Source organism: Leptonotus elevatus, chromosome 10, assembly GCF_054856555.1.
Source record: "Leptonotus elevatus isolate MCC_2025b chromosome 10, RoL_Lele_1.0, whole genome shotgun sequence".
Taxonomy (NCBI): Eukaryota; Metazoa; Chordata; class Actinopteri; order Syngnathiformes; family Syngnathidae; genus Leptonotus; species Leptonotus elevatus.
In genome coordinates, this window is record NC_141248.1 from 3,080,353 (window position 1) to 3,093,411 (window position 13,059).

At 38.1% G+C, this 13,059-nt stretch overlaps 1 protein-coding gene across 6 annotated transcripts in view; it reads left to right on the top strand.

Moving 5' to 3' along the window:
* Window positions 1-208: 208 nt before the first annotated feature.
* Window positions 209-13,059, top strand: part of dlgap4b (discs, large (Drosophila) homolog-associated protein 4b) — a 138,341-nt gene continuing 125,490 nt past the window's right edge. For 5 of the 6 annotated variants that reach the window (XM_086087083.1, XM_086087076.1, XM_086087081.1 and 2 more), the window contains exon 1: window positions 209-499. The gene's annotated coding sequence lies outside the window, so the exon portion shown is untranslated. Of the gene's footprint in view, window positions 500-10,955; window positions 11,052-13,059 lie in introns of all 6 variants that reach the window. The other variant, XM_086087077.1, reaches the window with a different exon arrangement.

Consider the following 13,059-nt stretch of genomic DNA (forward strand, 5'->3'; position numbering starts at 1 on the left):
ATGCTCTCTCTCTCTCTCTCTCTCTCTCTCTCTCTCTCTCTCTCTCTCTCTCTCTCTCTCTCTCTCTCTCTCTCTCTCTCTCTCTCTCTCTCTCTCTCTCTCTCTCTCTCTCTCTCTCTCTCTCTCTCTCTCTCTCTCTCTCTCTCTCTCTCCCCACCCTCACTTATTAGTCTGCAGCAGCATCCTCTGTGACACACAGAGGCAGTCCTCCTCTCCTCCTCTCTTCACTCTCCTCTCCTTCCAAGCACACATTTATCACTCACTCTCTCCGCCTCTCGCCAATGGAGGAGTCTCTCGCTTGTGGAGCCGGTCAGTATCTTGTCGTCCTTTCTGAAAAATTCACCGGGCGAGGAGAAAAGGACAAATGCTGATTTTCGCCGTAAAGCTGCCCCCACTCATCTTCGCGTCTTTGGAAGTTATTTGCGGTGCGTGGATAGAAAGAAGCTGCTGAAGTGGTCGTCGTCGCTCCAGCGGAACAGAGGATAGGATTCAAGCCAAGGTAAAAACGGTTGTTGCATTCAACTCTAACACGTAAAATAAACACTGGAGGAAATGTTAAATTTAGATGTCAAGTGACTCACCAACGAAGTAAAATTTAGACTCAGTATCTGTAAAGACATAACAGTGGTTAATGACAGTTCATATGCAAAATAATGTACCACGGTTTGTTAACAACACGCACGCACGCACGCACACACACACACACACACACACACACACACACACACACACACACACACACACACACACACACACACACACACACACACACACACACACCATGGCCGACCACTAATTACAAGATAATTATGCTCAATAATTATGCTCATTTTTGAGTGACACTGCCAGAGTGAATGTTTTGTTGCTTGATGATACAACCAAAATATTTGAAACAGCTCCCATGATGATGCAGTGAAGTTGTGCACAACAGCAAAAATACAATCACTTATTAAATTGAGTTCAGTGTATATAGTTAAATGACAATCAAAAGGTAAGCATTATAGCTTTACCAACATTTTTGTTGCAACTCCTGTATTTAATTTTAATAGTCTATTGGTTGGTTGTTCTTTTTTTTTTTATTCCGACAATGCAAATGAAAAAATAATATTAGAACAACAAAAAAACAGCATAGAAAGAAAACAGAACTGCAATTTTACATACATGTTGGAAAAGGGGCGAAGTAGTACAACATTTGATTCCAGCCAATTTCCAGCAATTTCCTGTTATGTTGCGCACTTGCGGGTCAAATTGAGCCATTGTAAAATTCAGTCCTTTTTAAGTAGCTAAATGTTTTGGGTAATTTGCTTTCCTGTTTCTTCGATTGCAGGACACATTGACCCAGGATCTCAAATAGTGTTCCTGAAAAACCAATAATAGATAAATACAAAAATAAAGGAATTATCTCTACATGACTCGCGCAATAGCGCTTTAGCTAGCACTAAAACCCTAAAAGCTCTTTGTCCAGAAAAAATATTCGAATAAGTAGTATGTGTCGTAGCTCAATGAACTATAAATATTAATAAATGGTGATTAATGGAGTAAATAATTTGATCTTTTTTGTTTTTTGGTCAATGGTACTTGACCAAAAAATGGACTACCTTTACATGCAGTCAATATTCAGGTTAAGGTCAGAATTCCGGTTTCTGAAACAATCGAGGTAACACGTTTTCATGCGTGGTGGAAAGAATTACTCCTGTTTACATGCTCATTTGTGCTTGATTGAAATAACCCGTTCGGACCGCGACGCACGGACAACGTATATTAAGTATATAACATAATTTTCGCTTTTAACTTACTATACGTTCAATAAAAGACATATTTATGTCACTCACCACGCTAAATAAAGTAGTCGGGTTTCTTCCTCGCTCAAGTTCTTTGCTGCGGGCGTCATGTTTGTTGACATCGGCTTGAGTATTTCCGGTGGGTTACACGTCAGAAGCACGGACTTTTATACTTGTAATTACTGTATGTGTATATAGGCACAAACTTTGGCATTTTCGCCGAAGAGACTCAAAATAACGTGAAAACGCAACAGAGAAATCAATGTATTCAAGGGAGGCTCCTTTAGCAAGTAGGAGGGAGCTGCGCATACAAGTTGTGACTACATAGACCAAGATTCCTTGCAAATCAAATCAGCGAAGAAGAAGAAAAGAAGACGAAGAAGAAAATAGCGAGCATGCGCACAGCGGAAAAACATTGCCCCGATCGATCGAGGTATCCCGAATGCGTTTATATGAGCAAGAATTCCGGTTATGAAATGAGTAACCCAGGGCAAACCCGAATAAGAGCATATTCAGGTTTTTGTGCTTGTTAACATGACCAACTGGCCTTACAAAACACGAATATTGCCCAAATTCGGGTTTTAAAAGGGATATTGCCTGCATGTAAACGTAGTCATGGTCACAGTAGCATGGGATCGAACCCAGGACCTCTGTGTTGTAAGATGACCAATCTACCACTGATCCATTTTTCAATAAGTGTTTTTTACTTGAAGAACTCGTGTGTCAAATTGACCCAGTAACTCAAATGAATTTCCTGACAAACATAACATAAGGCTTAAGTTATTTATCCACCCCTCCATTTATTTATATCTGTATATAAACATACACGCATGCATAACAATGAAACGGATGTTGGCAGTCAATAACCCTCATTTCTGTATCTCATGAAAGATATTTTTCAATAAGTGTTTTTAAATTGGTTTATGTTGGAAAATTCTTTGTGCTCTTCCCTATATCTATTCCACAATTTGACACCACACACAGATAAACAATTTTTTTGCAAGTGTACTTAATATTGTGCCTTGCGATGAGGCATGAAGTAAATTATGTCTAATAGAAGTAAAGTAGCAATGATGTTCCTTCAATGTGTAATCCTAATCTTATCCTAGTTTTTAGGACGCTTGAACCATCATGACATTTAATCTTTAAAGATCATTCTGATTCTGGCTGTGAATTATTGATATAAAGGCTCATATGCACACGTTAACATGTCAACAGAAAGTAAACTCAACTTCTTGAGTGCATACTGGCCTGCAGTTTTGGTACTATAATGTCTTATATGCTCTATAAGGGTAAATTCAGACCCTGCACTGTTTGGTCCACACAAACGAAATCCTGGTGCGGACCAAACAAGCGGTCCAAGACCCACTTTTTGAGGTGGTCTCGGTCCGCTTTCAAAGACACTCGGTGCGGTTCGCTTCGCAGTCTGAATACAAATCACGGCTGATCCGCTCCAACTGCAGGACATATGCGCCTTTTTGGGCTTAACAAAACCCTAGCCAAGCATCGCGGAGGGAATATTGCCCGGTAGTGAATATTGAGCTAGATTAATTCATAATCATCTGTATTCTGTTTAGCCACGGTGTTATCAGCATGTCAGCATGCCTCCAGTGGCGGCCGTGGCTCAGGGTGTAGAGATGGTCGTTCAGTAACCAGAAGTCATGTGTCGTTGTGTCCTTGGGCAAGGCATTTCACACGTATTGCCTCCAGTGCTACTTACACTGGTGTATGGAAGGTGCGAATGTTTGATGGTGGTTGGAGGGGCTGTAGGCGCACATTGGCAGCCACGCTTCCGTCAGCCTGCCCCAGGGCCGCTGTGGCTACTTAAGTAGCTTAGCGCCACCGGAGTGTGAATGTGTGATCGTACGAATAATGCAACCACTGTGAAGCGTCTTTGAGTATCTGATTTGATAGAAAAGCGCAATATAATTCCAAAATTAGAAACAGCGTCGCGGAACCTCCGTTGAATAAGCTGCCAGTGACGCTCGCAAATATCTTGCATCTAATAACGCCACAAATATGCAGGGAATTTGCAGCACGTCGGAATTTAATGTTTTCCTCTATTTCCGGGTTTGGTTATGCGTTCAGTCCTCGTCATTTTTGTCCAATGGGAGCACAGATCGTCACGCGGTCGACGTGATTACGCAATATAGTCCACTTTCAAAAAGCACAGTGTGAATATGAACCGCAATAAACAAAAACAATTATGTCCGCTTTTGGTCCGGACTAAACAAGCAGACTAAAGGACTTTTCTGGTTTGAATACACCCTTGACACACTTTTTAGGTCATAGTGAATGGCACATCGGGTATTTCCATGTATTTGAACTAAATATCATCTTGTTATGAAGCTGCTGAAGTGAAACGGTAGTGTAAGAGACTGGCTGTCTGGTTCTTGGCCATGAAGAAGAATTGCTGTATAGATTGACATGTCTCTAAATAACCATGGGAACAGCTAGACTCTCTTCAACCAGATGGGTACAATAATAATGATAAGAACAACTGACATGTAGTATTACCATATTTCCTTAAATAGTGCATTATGATACTAATTGGGGAACATTGTCCATTAATTAGTGGGAAGCAGCTATTTGAAGAATTATGGCAAATCACTAGTGACAACATTACAACCAGTGTAACTATTTGTATACATAAAAATAAACATTCAAAATTTGTATTGTAAATTGTATTGCCACATGATAACTGGAGTGTCCAAATATTTAGATAAGAAGGAGAGAGGAGATATTTTCATTTCACAAACTGTCGAGACCCCGTCTTTACGCCATTAATATTAGTCTAAATCTTTTACAATTAGTGTAATTACTATGACTACATAGATAACCTAAGACACGGTATTTTCGCTTAGCCTATATGCACAACAACAGCTGGATCCTTTTGAAGCCATCAAATAAACAATGGATTCATGACTAGCTTGCACATTAACACAGCTTTTGGACTGACCTGAAAAGCAGACTGTGTTAGTGGCTTCAATTTTCTCTCCCCGCCCTCCTTCCCAAAAAAGGAAGACCCAAAAAAAATTGTAGGTTATGCTTACTCAGAGCCATTTGCCTCTCTTGTTCTCACTCTCTCATCCATTTTGCTCTCTCTGTCTCTCTCTCTCTGTCTCTCTCTGTCTCTCTCTGTCTCTCTCTCTCTCTCTCTATCCTGCCACTATGCACTCACTCAGACTGTGTCCCATCACATCTCGTCACTCTACCCAGCACTCTGCCCTCCACTGCTCATCTCCCTCTCACGCACACAAAGACGGACAAAGGCTCACAGCCATGTCTAGCCAAGCCTCCCGCATTAGAGTATATGCATGCATAGCTTGTGTCATTAAATGTTTGCTTGCGTCTGATTTCTTGCTTTGTTTGGTAATGGCGTGCGCTACTGCCGCAGCATTCCGTGCTATACGATAACCTGTTTGGCCTCAGCACTGGGTTATTTGTGAATATTGTCTGTAAGTCTGATCAAAATGTTGTATCGCCACTTAATGAGGATTTTGATTTTTTTTTTACTTAATTAGGCTGTGTTGTCCCACCTCTTGTCCAGTCAAACAAGGTTAAGAGAGGTGGCAACATTTGTGTGAATCCGCATTCTTATGAGAGCATATGTATTTATTTATTTATTTTAACCAATTTTGACTCTTTTCCCACATTTTGAGGGTGGGGGAGGGGGGGTATCTCATGTTTGTATTTGTTATAGTGGATGCCAGGATAGTATGGCTGGAACATGTTGTAAACTTACCATGTAAACTTACCAAGCTTATATGTAACAGTATTAACATGAACATCATGCAAATCAATTTGCCATTGTCATTGGTTAGCTAGGGTCCAATCATGAACCAAAAAGTGTTGACATCATCCAAATTACGTGTTTTTATTGATTTAGACACGCACATATGTCATGTCCACTGCAATATTATTATCTTTGGGTCCGAAGGGGTTTAAGTAAATAATACCAGATAAGGAAGATATCCAACCAGCCATTCTCACATTTAAAATGTAACAAAATTTTTTTACATGTTGACTTTAATTCCACCTTAAGCAATCAGTACAGACAGGAGTATTCTTCCTGATTGAGCTCCGCTGGTCAGGTATTATTCTATTTTGTAGCAAAGCATAAGGAACATAGGGAAAATATGTCAAAGCAAAAAGTATCCATTTTACTTAGGAAATTATGTGGAATACAAGTGAAAGTTGCCCAGAAATATAAATAATGACATACAAGTGAAGTCAAGTAAAGAATAGATGAAAAGACTACTTAATTCCAGCATCAAAATATTTGCACTCCACAACATTACAAGACCGGTTTCTGGGCATCAAGTTGCCACAAGGTGGCGCCAAAGTCGTGTCTGATCGAAAAGTAGTCCTACTTTTCGATCAGATAGTGCTTTGATATCATGTTGTGGTATCTTAAAGTATTTTACAAAAATAAAGACTGCAAATAAACGAGTTTTTCAGCAAGAGGATTGGTTAAAAAAACACAATATGCTAATAGATATAGGGAAGCACTGCACGGAATATGTATTTCTTATGATTGGTTATGGAGGTCCGCATTTCACGTATTTCATCATCTCACGTATTTTGTAGACAGAAAGACAAATAGCACCATATTAAACCCGCAGCACGAAAGCGGGGACTCAAGGACGGCGCATTCCATTTTCTTTTTTATGTGTTGCCTGACTAAGTTAAGAAGGAAGCTACGTATACTGCACAGGGTCATTTAATAATGTATAGGGCAGCCCTATATTAAATATCTGAAGTGGTGGCGTTGTATTGCTCAGTCTCCAGGGGACTAGATTCCACCAGAGTGCATCCGATGACGGCATGATGTGAGGTTCTCACATATTTTTCTGTGACCAAATCACACACTGTATTTCTGTAGTTTTCTAATGGATTTTTTATTTTTTAAATAAGAGCTATGTCAGTAGGGTAGAATCTCAAGGAATGAAACATTCCAAACAACAAAGTAAAGGAACACATTTTCTAGCTGCAACAACTGACAAATAAGTTAGCAGACGTCTATATTTAAACATACTTACTGGAGAGATACAAATGTTGTCCTCCCCTGGGTTGAAAAACTGTCTGTCGGAGAGACAAAATCTTTCATACCGCCTTTTTCTACTTGCATCATTTCCCTTTTTTTGTAAATAACTTTTTATAGAATCAGATCACAGCATCTTTGTATTCACATGACAGGTGCAGGTGGCTTCGGTTTAGGAGTGTTTGCAATTTCATCACACTCGTTTTATTAGCTTTCCCGTGCAGTGGCTGTGTATAATTACTCAGCAATACTGAAATTGAACAATTTGAAATATCAGACAATAACTGCTTTGTTCTATTTACCAGTGGATAATTTGCAGCCACAAATAAGCATGTATAGGGATCACAAATACAGAAGATTATGCTCAGTCAAAAATAAAAATGGTCCATTATCAGTAACACCGCTGTGATTGCCATTATAACAATTGAACTGACTGAAATAATGACTTTCAAATGAGATGTCACAATTCATTCTGTAATATTTGAAAATGATCAAGTCAGTGCTGCTTTCTTTCTCTCCAGCACTTTGTATTACTTTTTATCCTTGTCCGTTACGCTGAAGATGTTCACTCAAACATGGAGTATGAGCTTACTTAAAAACAAAATGATAGATATGGTGAGCAATAGCTGCCGTTAAGTAGGACATCATGACATCTGTTTAAGCCTCCTGATGTCTCTCTAAAGCAGGGTACACGCATAGTAATTTTTAGTGATGGACAAATGAAGCTTCATGAAGCATTTGTGATTTTTTCTCTTTTTTTACTCCTGTAGATGGCACTCTTGGTTTAAAGATGCAGTGGAATTTTTTAAAATCAATTATTCCACTAGCCTTTCAATTTCAACCAAGAGTACAATCTAGAAGAGTAAAAAAAAGATATCTTAAGTGCTTCATGAAACTCATTTTCCCACCACTACTACTTTTTATCTGTCACAGTACCAAGACTAGAAGGTGGCTAGGCTAACTGTTAACCGATGTGGGAACTACATTTTGTTGCTGTTCTTTTTTTCTCCTTGTCTATTTTTATTGTACTGATTGACTTAAGGGACTTTTCATAAATAATAATATTAGTAATTATTATTCTTATTCTTATTCTTATTATTATTATTATTATCATCATCACAAATACTCAGCTAACTGTGCCTCTATTTGTGTGTGGCATTGTAGCATCAGAATCAGGTCACTTCCTAATTGGCAAGTGTTCCGTTTGCAGATTTACATATGTAAATATTGAGCAGCTTTACAAATTATTGCCGGCCGGTGATCAGTTAGGGAAAATCACATTTCTACACACCAAGGTTAATTGTGCAGGATAAACGTTTAGAAACATCAGAGAATCAGGGCTTTGCTGACTTTTAATTAAAGCGGGCAAATGGCTCAAATTTGGTTCATTTATCAGAATGTGTTTACCCTGCATTAGTTAAAGGTGGCTACATCAGGAATGGATGCTTGTTTCTCATGTCTTACAGCTGATGCCTTTTGTCCCCGTGTTGCAATGTTGATCAGAAGGGAATAGAGAATAAAGAAGAATAAATATAAAGATGGAATCGTTCCACAAATTTGAACAGTCATCTTATCACTGAAGTGACAGTTAATAAAACACCATTTGTCTAGTACAAGCTGTCCAGCAATATTATGACTAATATGATGTAGGTGAGAAAATTTTCTCCCTATTGCAAACAGTGCATATGGTGAAATATTGTCAACTGACGTATATCTCCTATCTGTGAGTGGCCGGCAGATTTGTTAGGAATTAAAGACAAAAATAAACTTATTTCAACCAACTCTACAGTTTGAAGGAATCTAAAATTCTATATATGACAATGTTTTTCAACTCAGGCTGTAACATCTCAAAAAAAATTGATGGTTATTTTAATATTTTCCATAACCATAGCAAGACTCCACACTGTAATGACATCATACAAGCAAAGAAAATCTGTCAGATCATTAAACCAGGTAAAATCAATTTGCAGTGTGTACACATGGTAACAAGCTGTAACGCAAAAGCAACATAGTTTATTTGAGGTCTGATCAGTAAGCAGCAATATAAATTTAACTGTAAGAATCGAAACATGTTTAGATGCTTGTATCAATGTCAAATTTATGTAGATTATTGTTAAATTTTGTTTCCTTGTATCTAGATACCCAATCGTTTTAACTATAAACAATAAATATTAAATAATTTGGATAGATACAAAATGTTGTCGTTTTATTCTGTGTACTCAGGATGCATTTTGTCACGTTGAGCTTCCTTCAACCTCTCTATCCACGGAGCCACACATCACATCAGTTGGCTAAGCCACCGCATCCTAACAAGGCTGTTCCACACAGTGGCCCGCATTAAGATGCAGAACACTCTCTCCGACTTTTTACTCATTGATCCTTATCCTTCGGCTCTCCACAATGAATGATAGCCACAAGAGAAAGCAAAGCTCTTGTCTCTGGCATAGGTGATCGTTTGTTTCTTTAAAAAATTATGACAGTGCGGCTGTAATGAGAAGATGTCTCTCAATGAGGAGAGATCAAGCTGTCAATTCAGTCAATCACATTGTTCCAGGCAATGGCCCACGGAGAGGTGGCGATTTGGCTAATTTCAGGCAGACGTGAAGAATTCTGCGATGCTGGAAGGTAGAATCAATACTGAGGAAATGTGGGGTGATTCACAAAAATAATAATTATGTAGGTGTGGCATTTATAACCAATAGACATTATCTGTTTTTTACATTAAAATCATTTTGTTAAAATTTTGTCAAGAACCTGAACATGATTTTGATGCCACTTTTACATTGCCTTGCAAAAATATTCACCCCTTTTGCTTTTTATCCATTTGGTTCCTTTGCAAGCCTATCTATCATAAGGTATGAGAGGTTTATTTACAGACTGTTCCAAACAGGATATTTAGTCTTGTTCTCGGCTTTTAGTTGATATCTGCAACTTTGGAAAGGTGTCATGTATAAGATTCAAATCAAGCAGGAGAACCACTGATCTGTGGACACATACAAGAAAATACAATATGTTTAAATATGCTTTGCTTAAAACGGGATGAACCACAAAAAAAAAATTAGCACATAATATGGCATCTGTTTGCTGCATCTTGGTATAACAGTGAATGCCAAGACTCGGTGTGGGTAAGGCAGAACAACCTTCCTTTCTTGTCCTTTGCAAGCAGGATCCATATCAGTGCTACTGATTTTAGATATTTTTTTATATCTAATAGGAGCGAGAAAATCATCCTGTTGTAATGGTGTCATATGGCCTCACATTAAATATATTCTGTTAAAAAAAACATTCAACATTTCCTACATGGTGAGGCTGAATCGAATATACGCTAATGATCCAGCTTCCAACTGTTCTTTCTCTGAATTTATTACCTTAAAGCAGACACAACTAACTTTTTGTTTGCACACTGGAGACCGAAATAGGAACAATAAAAATATTTAATTTATCACAGAGAATGATTAATGTCCAAATATTTTAACCAGAGCCATGCATTATTTGTCTCTGGGCCGGCCCTAAGTGATTTAGTGTCCTAAGCGAACATGCAGATTGACCACCCCCTCCCCTCACACCCTCCACCCCGTGGCAATTAATGAATAAATAAATGAATAAAATATATAGATATACAATATTTAATAGCACACCACACAATAAATACCACATTTCACAAACAACTACAAATAAAAAAGTTCATTTAAAAAGTATGCCTTTACTATATATTTGTTAACATTAAACCAGCACACAATTCTTATCTTATATAAATTCACGTGGTTTTGTGAAACAATTATTTATGCAATTCTATTTGCAGTTATCTGGACTGGACTGATTGCTTTATTTTAAAGCCAGCAAGTTTTGCCTCGCTTTGGTGTACAGAGTAGCATGGGTGTAATGGTGGAGTAAACAAGTTACAGTTAAGCTAAGAAGCTAACGCTATTTTTATATTTTTATATTTTTATATAGACAATGATGATTGACTGACATACATACCTCTATCCTAGGCCCGGTTTTCCTCCTCCTACTTTCGCCGCTTTCTTAATGCAGCACCTGATTGCTTGGACCTTTTCATTGTAAATGTTTTTTGGGAAGAAAACAATTATAATCTTTTTTGCCTTGCCATTTGGCACCCCCTCCACTAGATGGCACCCTAGGGGACTGCCTAGTTCACCTATACCCAGGGCCTGTCTGTGTGAGCGTGGGAGCTTTCCTGCATGTCCCAAACAGCACTATATACAGTAAGTGCCATTTATCCATCCATCCATTTTTTTTATAGCGCTTGTCCTCATTAAGGTATAGCGGGTGAGTTGGAGCATGTCCCAGCTGACATTTGTCATCAGCCAATCACAAGGCATATATAGACAAACAAGCCCGCCACCTCACAACTACACGTTTTATTGTATTTTATCAAATGCACAAACCACGCTCAGTCACTCACCTTCACAGTAGCCTACTAGCGTACACCTATAGTTAATTTGAAGGCATGCATGTTTTTGGAATGTGGGAGGAAGCCAGAGTACCCAGAGAAAACCCAATCATCAGGGTCTGGTCCAGGATTCAAACCTAGAACCCCTCAACTGTGAGGCAGACGTAATAACCACTATGAAACTGTGCTAACAACAACAACAGCAATAATAATAATAATACTTTTTAGATTATGTATTTTAGTTTTCTTTTAGATACTGGTTCAATTGCAGACCACTCTCAAATTTGGATTTGTTTAAAATGACATGAAATTTGACAAAGTGTTCATATCTAATTGACTGTACTTTATCATCAGAGAATTATCATTCACAGTGAGTAGATAAAAAGTAAATTAAAAACACAAAGGTAAGCCTCCCTTTGGCTAATTATTTTGCTTTCCGACATGAGTGAGCATCTCATGAGTCACCAGAAAGAAGGATTGTTACTGTTATTGCACCTTCAGAGGGAGTGACATGATGCCCCTGTCTTTTTGGTTTTGGGTCATTTTCCTTACCTCGACAAAATGGGATTATTGACAAAATTACTTTGTCAATAAAAATCACAAAAGTAAATCCATCTAAAACACACTCTACAAGAGAAGTTATATTGCTGTAAATTATGAAAGTACAGCATTTATGAAAAGTAAAAAAACAGAAGCATGTGCATTAATGTTGTTTTCAAAGAAACTACCTGTTTTGCCGTTACTTGTTGCAAATAAACTTCCCATTCACTGTCAAATATTTTGTAAATATAATAAATAAAGATAAAAAGTTACTCTATGGCAATTATTTTCGTTCTAAGTGCAAGTTTTGCTCAAAGCGTAATCTAACTGTGCATGGGTGGAGTTTTATTTAGGTATTTTCATTGTGGGAGGGAATGCAGCTGACTCGCTGCCATGAAGCGGCTCCCCCTCATTCCCTTCAGTGCAGGGAGAGAGTCATTTAAAAGGAAATGCAAAAGATCGCCACTTGCGGATAATCTAAATTGCAGATTGCCTTCCACAGCGTGGTTTGCCATTTTGACGTGATTACACCAGCATTAACCGTTCATTGCTTAATTAAAGAAACGCTACAATTCAATAAATAACAATACTTTGTATTTTCTGATGAGAATAAAAGGATTTTCTGACTTATTTCAGGTTTATAAATTAGTCCTGTGGAAACTGATATTCTACCCCAATAGCTTTACACAGGAATCAGCTTTATTGATCATTAAGACACAGAGACAGAGTTAAACTGAATAAATAACCCTGATGAGAATCTAGTGATAACTTTGTTATTATTTCTACAATATCCATTGCTACTAATCTCATGTCAGTCATGTATTTATTCTTTGTTGCTGTATTATGCTGTGTAACCTTCATATTTAATGGCAGTGACCTGATTTCTCTCTGCTCATAGACCAGTGTATGTTGGCTTACAGGCTTGTATGTGGCCCACATAAGTTAATGACATTACAGGGAGGGTTAGCATTAATTCATGAATGTTAATATTTATATATGCATAAGGAAATGGTTTAGAAGCAAAGTGTTGCCATTTCAATGAATACCTGCACTTCACTCATCACAGCCACTATGGTACTATAAAGCACAAAATTAAAAAGTGTCAGGTTAGGGTGTGGGGTGAAGGACCCAAATGCAGGGAGCAAAAGCAGCAAGGCAAGGATGCAATCAAAAAGGGGATTTAATTGAGAAAAAAGGCAAACAAGGTACTTGGTAAAAATAACAAAATCAACAATGTCCAAAAACATAAGTCAAAGCAACAAACCAAACAGGAATACGGC